This window comes from Phaethon aethereus, assembly GCF_964289735.1.
Source record: "Phaethon aethereus genome assembly, chromosome: 1".
NCBI classification, from domain to species: domain Eukaryota; kingdom Metazoa; phylum Chordata; class Aves; order Phaethontiformes; family Phaethontidae; genus Phaethon; species Phaethon aethereus.
This window is the reverse complement of record NC_138575.1, coordinates 39,877,093-39,888,668: the sequence shown is the minus strand read 5'-3', so window position 1 is coordinate 39,888,668 and position 11,576 is coordinate 39,877,093.

Sequence of the window (11,576 nt, the reverse complement as noted above, 5' to 3'; positions counted from 1 at the left end):
TTTCACAGGGCTCTGACTCCATGACTATCATGAGCTTAGACACAAGGCTCACCTGTGAACAGTTACATGTAGGCATCTGTCTTTAGGTTTCATAATCTGGAGCTGAATTTCTCCATGTACTACACCAGGACTGAACGACCAGGTTCTGGAGAACTTCCAAGACAGCTGTCATAATAGGACACTACATTCAATAGGAAAACTAGAAATATGCAGTCAAGGAGTTTGGTTGTGAAGCATGCAGATTTAGAGCACCCTGAGCGCATGCGTTGAAATACGATCAGGCCTTAAGGCATCTGAGTATACTTAGGACATAGGCAAATGTACACAGACAGGGCAGTGGCTGATGCAAGTTAGAGCCTCCCTAAGGCAAGTGGGTCCTGAATACTTGGTGGGACTGATTAGACACTTTTGACTGTTGGTTTTTTTTTTTCCATGTCACTCCTCAGACCCTGCACCAAGTGTAGATTACAGGATCCAAAGACTGGACCATTGCTCTTCAGTGAATGCTACCTAGAGAGTGCACACACCGCTACCTAACTTGTCTGATGGTTAGGAAAACCATACGTATAAAAATAAACTCTGTCACCCAAAAGTGGGTAAACTAAATTGAAAAGCATTGGAAAGCATATGTTGAATACCTTGAATAACATTTGACAACATACTTACATTTGCCTTTCACATGACTCGCTGTCAGAGAAGTTGGTAAGAAATAGCAGCAAGGCTTCTCTTGTGACAAGACTAAGACTGCTGGCCATATTTACACCATCGCTCATAGACATCCAGGATGGCTTTGCTGGAGTTAACCTGATGAGGAAATACAAGAGTCTGTTGTACGGAAACACACAGAAGCCGTTCAGATCTGGAAGTGTGTAGCTGCATTGGCACGGCACAGCCCTGAGCTAATATGCTCTGCAAACACATCTGAACTGCCCTGAGAAATTTGGCCTTCATGTCTAAGCATAAACAGATAGAGGCATTTCAGATGTGAGCCATTCCTCTTTTCTTCAACTCATCCGAGTCAGACTATTTAATAATACATATATTCATGACAGACTTCATTGCTCTAGTGCCAAACCGTACAAACTTTAACATATTCTCTCGTTGTTTGAGTCATTTTTAGACACAGATGTTTGCTGACACTCTAATGTCTAGATACACAAAAGACCAATGAAATCACATTCAGTCTTAGCTATGCAAGATATTTCATTAGTTTTTTAAATAAAATTCTTTGCTACATCCAGATTTCTTCTTCTGTTGTTAACTGATGTAGCGCTATTTCCAGGAGGGTTTTCTCTCTCAGCAAAGACATGTGGTTTTAAAATTCCTTACATTGTGTAGCAGACTTCAGTGATGTGGTCCATTTATTCCCCCTCCAGCACATTATCTCCAGTATGTAAAATGAATTATTACCTATTCTCCAGTGTAACAACGCATTATGCTTAACAGAAGACCCAAGACTTTTAGTCTATGTTCCCACAAAATGTTCTTACATGATGTCTGGGTGTCTCTAATTATAGTTACTTCAGTAACTGGTCATTCGTATTGTTCTAACAGTATTAAAATTATGTATTAACATAAAAACTTTATTGAATTCATTCCCAAGGGACATTACAATCTGAGGGTGAAACTCATTCCCATGCGGCACATTTGCCAGCCAAGAGAATACAGATTTTATGTGTGATTTATTGATGCATGGCCCAGCTGTTCAGTGTCTGCTTAGGAGATTTTCATCCTGATTGCATAAACTCTGGGTAAAACCTCACTGCTGTCTCACAGGAGTCCTGTCAAATTTAAAGAGCACTATTTAAGTATGTTAAGTGTGTAAAGCTCATGGCATTTATGTGAGAATCACTTTGCCCATCCCTGAAGTTGGAACCACTTCTGAGATAAAATGCAGCTGCTATTTAATATCTCAAAAATGCTATAGAAAGTTAAAGATGAGATGTGAAAAATACCATATTCCTATGAAACCGCAGCGGTGTAGTAGACAAGAAGCATGTAAGTATGCTCTCTGAAATTAAGACTCTATTATGCTGATTTGTAGTAAATATATACAAGTCTCTCCTAAACACATGCTGTGATCTGGTTCCCTAGGTCAGTCAGAAGAGACACTTAGGCCAATTGAACCATCAACTGTGTTTCCAATAGCACATGGGATTTCCCCTTAAGTACCAGTGAAGCCCAATCCTGCTTAGGTTGTGATAGCTGATTAGATCACAGCTTGAGGCTTACACAATAATTGCTATCAACTTAATTATTTTACCTTATATTAAATGCACTACTGCTTTTCCAGTATTCTCTTTCCCACTGTCCAGTTTTTATCTTTCCAGGTAGATGACAAAATCATCCAAAAGCTATCCAGCACTGAAAAGAATGCCATGAAACCTCCACTCTTGCTTATTCTTTCAGGTTTCCATTTTTGAAGGAGGCAGAGGAATGTTGGTTAACATATGGCTACCATTTAGGTTAATGCTTTTGTTTTGGTGATGTTGCTAAAGCGGCTTAGAAGAATTTTTTCCAGTGCTTCCAGTTACTGCAGCTATCGCCCTAGCTATTGCATAGGTTTATTTGTAAATAAGTGTATCTATTTTATATTAATCACATTAGCGCACCTATGCAGTTAGAAGACCTACACCAGTGTTTTGCAGAAGTCCCTAAGAGTTTGGAAAGACTGGACCTTGCCTGAGCCATGTACCATCTATCTGTTTTGTCTGCCTACCCCTCTGCTAGGTAGTCCTTGTTTTGTCATCTTCTCCCATACTCCTTTTTCCTTTTTTCCTCCCATAATGTCATCCCAAGTGGGAGGTCTTTTACTGGCTTCTTGCTTTTGAACTAACAAAAACTCAAGGGAGAAAAAGAACAGTATTCTGTTTTTGGAGACACATGGTAAATTGGAAACCATTAGCAATGCAAGGCACATTAAACATAAATTGTATGTTGAGACCCTCATTTGTGGTGGTGGGACACTGGAAGAGGTTGCCCAGAGAGGTGGTAGATGGCCCATCCCTGGAAACATTCCAGGTCAGGTTGGACGGGGCTCTGAGCAACCTGTTCTAGTTGAAGATGTCCCTGCTCATTGCTGGGGGGTTGGACTAGGTGGCCTTTGAAGGTCTTTTCCAACCCAAACAATTCTGTGATTCTATGATTTGTGGAGCAGCACAGCACTGAGTTTTACACTGACAGTACTTGCTGAAAAAAATACTTTATTTCCTTCAGTTTCATATGCACATTTGTAAATTCATACCAGAAGTTGAAAATGCTAGAACCTGATAGCAATCACCTGTCCCTGCTATTTACTTGCACCATAGAGGGATATCCTGATCATGGGGCTTAGGACTTCCCGAAGAGAAGAGCTGCCTGGGCAGTGGCATGTGTCCCTACACTGCAGGAGCCGTGATATGTAATGATGAGCCATGTGTGGGAGCAGGCTTTCTCTTTTCTACAGGCGCAGAGTTATGAAGGAGGGTCCAGCTTTGCTCATCCCCTTTTCCAGTTGCACTTACCCTACAGGCTTGGGGCTGCATGGCAAGCGGAGGCAGCTAATGGCCAGGGTAGGAGTATAGACACTGGAGGATCATTTTACTCCTGTTGAAGACTTTTGCCAAGTTTACATTACAAGAGAAACTCCTGTTCTTACTCAAAGTTCATTGAAGAAACAGCTCTGGGCACGTGTGCAACCCTTGTCAGCTGACTTCCCGCCTGGTAGGTAATGGAGACTGCACAGACATTTTGATTTTATTATCTTTTAAAGGTGGGGGATCATGGCAAGGTGGTCATTCTGATTATTTGGGCTCTATCTTCAGACTTTTGTATCACTCACCATTCAGCGTTCCCTGTTTGCAGGAGAGTGCAGGCCTGTACCCTGAGAGTCTGTCCTGTTCCTCTCAGTGATTACACGTGAAAATGTCAAGCATTCTTCTTTTAGCGTAATACTTGTACCAGCAAAATTACTCAGGCTAAAAGTGACTTCATCTTTTGAACTGTATACATATATATGTATATCTATGAGATCAGGAGGAAGACAGCGAGACCCAAACCGTCTGCATTCAGTCATTAGTATCTTCTGTGTCTCCTTACAAAATCCATTTTGCTAACCATGAACTACCCTTTTAAATCCATGCAGACTCTCATGAGTCACTTTGTACTTGTCAACATGTTCTCGCTTATTGCTGACCAGTGATACCAAATCTTCCTCCGTACCACTGTCAGATACAAAAAAAATCCTCATTTTTTCCCTTGGATATCTGCATTTTTGAGAAGGAATTTATTAGTCTATTTTGGGTTCTATTTTTACTCCTCTTTTAGACCATTATTTTGAACAATCTTGCCTTTTTAATGCTCGTTCCAATGGAGTGGTATAAATATTTTATCTTAAATGTATTCTAGCAGAAGCAGAGTGAACATTAACTGTCTATAAGGGTTAACCCATTAGTGAAAAGGATGCCTGATAAATTGAAAGTATGGCTCTTAGCCAAGAGAGATCGGTATATTCTGAGCATTCATTTTCTGCCTTAGGAGTCGCAAATCATGTTGCCTGTATCAGATGTGATATGGCTTCTGAAAGAAGCAACCTCAGAGGCAAATTCACATTTTGCTATTCAGAGAACTAGCCGCTGACTGCATACATGAATTAAGGGCATGCCTTACTTACAAAGTTATCATTATATCGGGAATCATAAATTGTAACTGGGAAACAAAAAGAAACCATCAACAGCTTTAAAACAAGCCAGGTTCCATTTTCAAAATATTATGTGTTATACGTATTAATGTACAATTTTTGGGAGTTATTCATTAAGCACTGTTTGTCATATCTTAAACATTTTCAGCCACATTTTCTTCTGTTCTGAGTACTAAAATCAGTAATGGAGACAATAGTCAGATGCCTTGATGGAGTTCTTAATCCAGAAGCATTCCCATAGTCTCAGTATGGATAAGTAAAGAACTGCCAATCAAGCTGCCTGGAAGTGAACCTGTCATAGAACAATATATGTTTTAAGAAGAATTAAACAGCAGTTAACTTTCCTGTTTCAAAAGAAAAGAAAGATTCCACACTTTTTTCCTTTACAAACTAATTTTTCTTTAAAATCTCTATTGCATAATTCCCTACCTGCAAATTTTACCCTAATTCAGCAGCATTGTATTTAATTTACATTGTGTTTAATTTACACTGTGTTTAATTTACATCAGTATAAACACCTGCACAAGAGCAAGGAAGAGAGGTTGCGCTTTGAAAAATCCAGGCTGTACTAAACCTAGTCAAATACTGTCCAAAGGAAAAAATATGCAGAGCCCCAGTGCTAGTATTGCCTTGATGTATAGGAATTTATGAAAGATCATGTTGCTCATGTGCTACGGCCACAGAGGGCTACAGGGAAGCCTTTTGGGGGCCTTTACTTTTTTCTAGTGGATTATACAGAAAGCAAAACACACCTCCCAGGCACGGTGACTACCTGTGCACTTGCTGCCCGCTTTGCCCAGTCATGTTGAATAAAACCTTAGCCGAGTCCTGCGCTATGTGGAGACCCAACACCAGTGCCTCCAGTCCACCAGCATTGGTCTTAGCATCAGAGCCAAGGATATGAAGAAGGGACGGATTTGTGTAATAGAACTGGGAAAATTACAGTAGCCTCCTCTGCTTTCTCTGCCTCCTCCTCCTCCCTTCTCAGCTCACGAGGTGCCTTTTGCCAGCACCCAGGCAGCCAAGGTTGTTAGCAACAAGGAGAAGGACACTGGTCCCTGGGGCAGGCGAGGCTGAAGGGGACAGAGGTAGACAAGGGTGGGGAAGCACATCCTTGGAGAGGAGGAAGAAGGGAAGAGGAGAAGAAGGGGAAGGGCAGAAGCAGAACATTATACTCCTGCATACTCTTTTAACTCTTTAGCACTCTGCAGTAGCCCCTTTTCAATTACTTTTCAATGTTCTTTTCCGTAACTACTGAGAGGTGATTCTTATTCAACCACATGCCTTTGTCTTTCCTGGTAAAAGACATTAAATTTGTTTTGCATGTGGAATTGCCTCAATTTTCTCTATAAAAGTACTTTATATATTCAAGTATTGCAGGACAAGCTCACACATGAATATAGCAGGCTCTGAAACATCTAAAGTCTGCATTCCTGACATGCAGCCTATTATTCATTAAGGAAAAGCTCAATATATTTTAAAGAACATGGAAAATCCATGTGTGCATACAGTTACAGGGGATGTATTCATTTATATATCTTTCATATATTTAGATTATATTTGTAGAATAGGCCTAATATGTAGAACGTACTTGTTTTGAAATATGTGAAATGCACCATCAGTATTCATTTTAAAGATTTTCTAGTAGATATTTCCTATTGTTCAAGCAATGCAGGAGGAACACATTTGTTGCCATTTTACAAATAACTTCCCAGTGAATGTTCTTTATTAGCTCTGTTTTTCTTAAATTTTTGGGCATGGAGAAAAGCATGTCAACAGTTCATGTAGAGCATGAGAGTAAAATTTATTTTCCCCAGTATGATTATGTACTCTTGGTATTTCAGCAGTCTATGGAGAAACATGCTATATATTCATGCACTGACTTAGGAAAATTATCATTCTTATTGGCTTCCAGCTGTTCAATGACATTATATACCTATCCACAAACAAACTGTAACCACTTTGGGCTTATAACTCATCATTCATTAGAACTTTAATATAACCTTCTTGTTTTTCTTTCTCAGAGACCAGACAAGACTTGCAAGTTTGGCAAATAGGAACAAAATAGCCTGAAAGAAGTACAGAAAGTACAGAAATCAAACCTCCAGAACTAAAATTCCAGCAACAACAGTTTTCCAAGATGTTTTACATATAGATATTATTTTCTAATTTATTTTATTTTGTTATGTATTTCAATAGTTAGAGCACTTTCTACAGAATTTCTGGGCATCTGTGTTTCCTTTGGTATTTGTAATAGGACTCCGAAGTGGCCAGAAGCCCAAGGTGAATCCATCTTCATCTCCTCTTGAAAGAGAACATCCAAATGCACCAAAACGGCTTTCAGCTTTTCAATGTAGCATTTTTTTTGAACAGGAACTGCAGCTGTAAACCTTTTTTCAAATAGCAAGCTGTTGGCTAAGACAAAATGTTGGTGCAGGGGTTTGTAAACAGCTTCCCTGTTTTGCCTGCCAAGTGCGTTTTTGCAGTGTGAGATTTTCCCTTCGGGCCTGCTCTCAGTCCAGCAGAGACCTCCTGCACTCTGAGAAATCCCATAAAACCTCCTCTGGACCCTAGAAGAAGTCTTTCCTTTGGTAACCTCTAATGCCTGGAACCCCCAGGGACCTGCTTCCTGAGCCCGGAAAGTTTTGGTGGGACTGCAAGCTCAGTCTGTGCTGGCTCCCCTGTGTTCCCCGTACCCAAGCATCCCTGAAGCCTCCCCTCCTGTGAGTACATCTTGCCTTTCGGAAAGGGGAAACTCATCTCCCTGCAAAGGGAGCAGCACACACCGAAACCAGTGCACTGGCAGGATACGGTGAGCAGAAAGAAGCCTTCCTTGGCGCCCGGCCGCAGCATGTTAAAAGGAGCCGCCACTGCTGTGAGCAAAGTAAATCAAGTGCCATCCGTCACGGCTTGAAACAAGCCCAATAGTATGTTCATGACATGAGTGCAATCAGAATTACATCTATACTAAACAAGCAATTCCCTTTTGCCAGCTGCCTTTTGCTCAAAATGGGAATTTACAACTGGTATAGGCTACCACAAAAAAAAAAAAAGATGCACGTAGCAAAGAAAAAGATGGAGTAAGCACCATACTGACCTTCCCTTATCACAGAAGGCTGTTTACTTTTTGCCTTTCATGCGGTTACAGTTGCTGTGTGAACTAGCAATTGCAACCAGTGCTTTTACAGCAGCACCTTAAAGATTAATTGTTTCAGTCAGAGTAAAGCAAATCCAAGAACTTCAGCTTGGCAAAGCCTCTGAAAATTTATAGTGAGCTTGTGTGCTCTGTGTTTAAACATGGGCAGCGATATCCTTTGGAAACCTTCTATATTTAAATGCAGACAGTGATTATTTACTCACTGACCACAAAATCTCCATGAATGTCTAGGCACAGTGGCTGGTGTGCAGGAGTTGGACTGAGATGCTCGTATTTGAAAATTGATGTCCAGATATCGTTGGCAGAGGTCCGCTGGGGAGCGGCAGTGGAAACGGAGCAATTCCCTTAGGCGCAGTGCATGCTTTTCTCTAGGTTTTGACCCTGTGTGAATCAAATCTGTGCTACAAATCGCCGTCGTACGGTGCTGGTGCTGGCTGCTGCTGCGAGGCGCAGGCGCTTCCATCGCAGGGCCGGGCGAGGCTTGGTGTCCTCCGCGCTCGCCCAGGCCGGGGGGCTGCGCAGCCAGCAACCGCCGGGAAGTGCGTGGCCTACAGTAGCAGCGTTACCGTTACCTCACTCTGTTAACGATAGCTTCCACCGATTCCCTCTTTTTTTTTTTTCTCTCCGGAGCGTGAGGGAGCTCCAGATCGTCTCTTTTCAGACCCCGAGGAAGCATCTCAGAGTCTCGCTGGGCTGGGAGGAACAAGCAGGTGGCACGTAAGCAGGGCAGGATCCTCTGCTTGGCGGCTGCTTCTCGCTGCCCCTGTGAGCGTCCCTTTCTAAAGTGAAGAGCGTGGCAGTGGCATGGCTTACGTGAGTGCTCACGTGAGCACAAGGACAGGTCTGAGTTACCTCTATTTGTGCCGTCGCAAGAACCCTGACAGTACGATCTGCAACGCTACTCAACGTAGCTTGAGTTAAAAGACTCCAGTAAGCGGCATCACTACCTAAGTGAGTTGGGAGGTGTCCTGGAAGATATTACAGATCTTGTCAGGCCAGTTTTAGCTCAGAGCTGGGTGTGAAAGCACTGACCCTACCAGCTACGGGCCGCGGCAGCCCCGGGAGCCGGGCCAGGAGTGGCAGGGCTGTGCCCCAGCCTGGAGCCCAGCCTGCCGGGACCTGCCCACTGGAGGCATGGCCCCTGGGGGAGGGGGTAAGAAGGAAGCCAGCGGTGGGTGAAGGGCTGTCAGAAATGCTCCCCTAGATGATTCCCTCCCTCAGAAGCCTTGCACGGTGAAGTGTAACGCTGGATTTCTCTCAGAGGCCTCAGAGGCTTTGTTTTGGTAAATCTGGACTGGGGTATTTTCCCCCAGAAAACATCCAATGGAAATACTCATTACAAGCCGCTGGAGTAGACTGAAACGTTGCGTTTGAATTGCTTATAATAGCTACTTTGTTGATCTACACAAAGGGTTAGCTGCAATTTCTGAGCTGGTTCTATTAGACTTTATTTAATGAGGCACTTTATTGCATTATAAAACTGCAGACCCCCTTGTTTGTGCAGTTTCAACTTCTTTACTTTGTTGTTGAGACATTGCCATTACACTGTTTTGGTGTCTGTAATCTGTTCTATGGGTCACAAATGGGCATCAAAGGATTTCTTTCTTTCTTTCTTTTTTTTTTTTTTTTTTTTGAGTCAGTCTTTGTTGTTACAAAGGCTTTGAGAGAGGTTCTGGGTTTTTTGTCCAGGAGCCTTGTAGGAGAGAAAGCAATGAATAGGCTAGAAGATAAAAAGCACTTTCCCAAGTAGCATAATATCGTGCTAGTCTCAAGTTGTATCACAGTGAAAATTACTAGCAAAGAACTTTTATTAAAATATTATTTTACATCAATCTGCTTATTACGTTATATGAAAGAAGGTTCAAAGCCAGGTGCTTGCATTGGCTGCCATGGAGGTGCCATTTTCTCTGACAGGCTTATGTCACTCGATTATCATTATCCTGCATTTCTTCATTTTCTAGACCAACCCTTAATAAGGTTTCCAGCGTCAAAGGCTCCACTCAGCAGCAGGCTGAGTAGCCTCCTCCTGCTCTTTCTCCAAGGGAACTGAAATCATCTGGCTCCTTCCAGGACTCGATCTCCATTAAGAAACGATCAAGTATTTCCCCAACAGTTCAAGTTTCTCAAAAACACACTGCTATTTTAATGTTGGTGGTATTTTTTCCTCTAAACATTTAGACTGTGTCATGGTAACAGCTACTTGTATTTTTAAATTTGTTTTCCCATTCTTCATTAAAAAAAATGACAGCATTTCAATTTATCCTTTAAATGTAAAAATCACTATTTTTAACTTTCAGTAACTCTAAACAGTTATACCAGTAGTTTGTGAACTGCTATGGATTTCCTACGCAAATGTAAATGACTATACTGATTACTAAAAACAACGTCTGCGATAACAATTGATAAAGGCACCTAAATGTTCAAGACGAAAGCAAATGTACAGTAAGTACAAACATGTGTTGTAAGCTATTTAGCAAGGGGATGACAACAAGAGGGGAAGCAGAAAAATTAGCATTCCTAGTACATATTTAAAAACCAAGAGGTAACCTAAAAAAAATCGTATCATAAATGGGTAATGGGGTAATCAATGGCCTTTTTTTTTTTGACCAGTTAACTTTAATAGGTTTGCATGGGTGCAAACTGATTATTGGAATAATCAAATGTGCAAATTCTTTATATGAACAGTTGATCATTTTATTATTCAAGCCAGGGCTAAAGGAAAGGATATCTAAGATCCTTAAATGTAACCCTTAACAAATGTACCACAATTAATTATTACTACTATTATTATTACTACTAATTTTGATCAGTGCTGGAAGTAAAATGCAGTGGATTCAAAAATAGGTACTTCCCAAGTGCAGTTGAATGATTACTAACTTAGGTCAAACTAAGAAGAGACTTAATTCAGCTGTAGAAACCCAACATTCCTTTTCATAGAATCATAAAATCATAAATAGTTTAGGTTGGAAGGGACCTTTAAAGGCCATCTAGTCCAACCCCCCTGAAATGAGCAGGGACGTCTTCAAGTAGATCAGGTTGCTCAGAGCCCCATCCAACCTGACCTTGAACGTTTCCAGGGATGGGGCATCTACCACCTCTCTGGGCAACCTGTGCCAGTGTTTCACTGTGAAAAATTTCTTCCTTCTATCTAGTCAAAATCTACCCTCTTTTAGTTTAAAAACATGCCCCCTTGTCCTATTGCTACAGGCCCTGCTAAAAAGTCTGTCCCCATCTTTCTTATAAGCCCCCTTGAAGTACAGGAAGGCTGCAGTAAAGTCTCCCCGGAGCCGTCTCTTCTCCAGGCTGAACAACCCCAACTCTCTCAGCCTTTCCTCACAGGAGAGGTGTTCCATCCCTCTGATCATTTCTGTGGCCCTCCTCTGGACCCGCTCCAGAGCTGGACGGAGGACTCCAGGTGGGGTCTCACCAGAGCGGAGTAGAGGGGCGGAATCACCTCCCTCGACCTGCTGGCCACACTTCTTTGGAGGCAGCTCAGGATACGGTTGGCCTTCTGGGCTGCAAGCGCACATTGGCAGCTCATGCCCAGCTTTTCATCCACCAGTACCCCCAAGTACTTCTCGGCAGGGCTGCTCTCAATCCCTTCATCCCTCAGCCTGTATTGATACTGGGGCTGCCCCAACCGAGCTGCAGGACCCTGCACTTGGCCTTGTTGAACCTCATGAGGTTCATATACGCCAACCTGTGGAGCTTGTCCAGGTCTCTCTGGATGGCATCCCATCC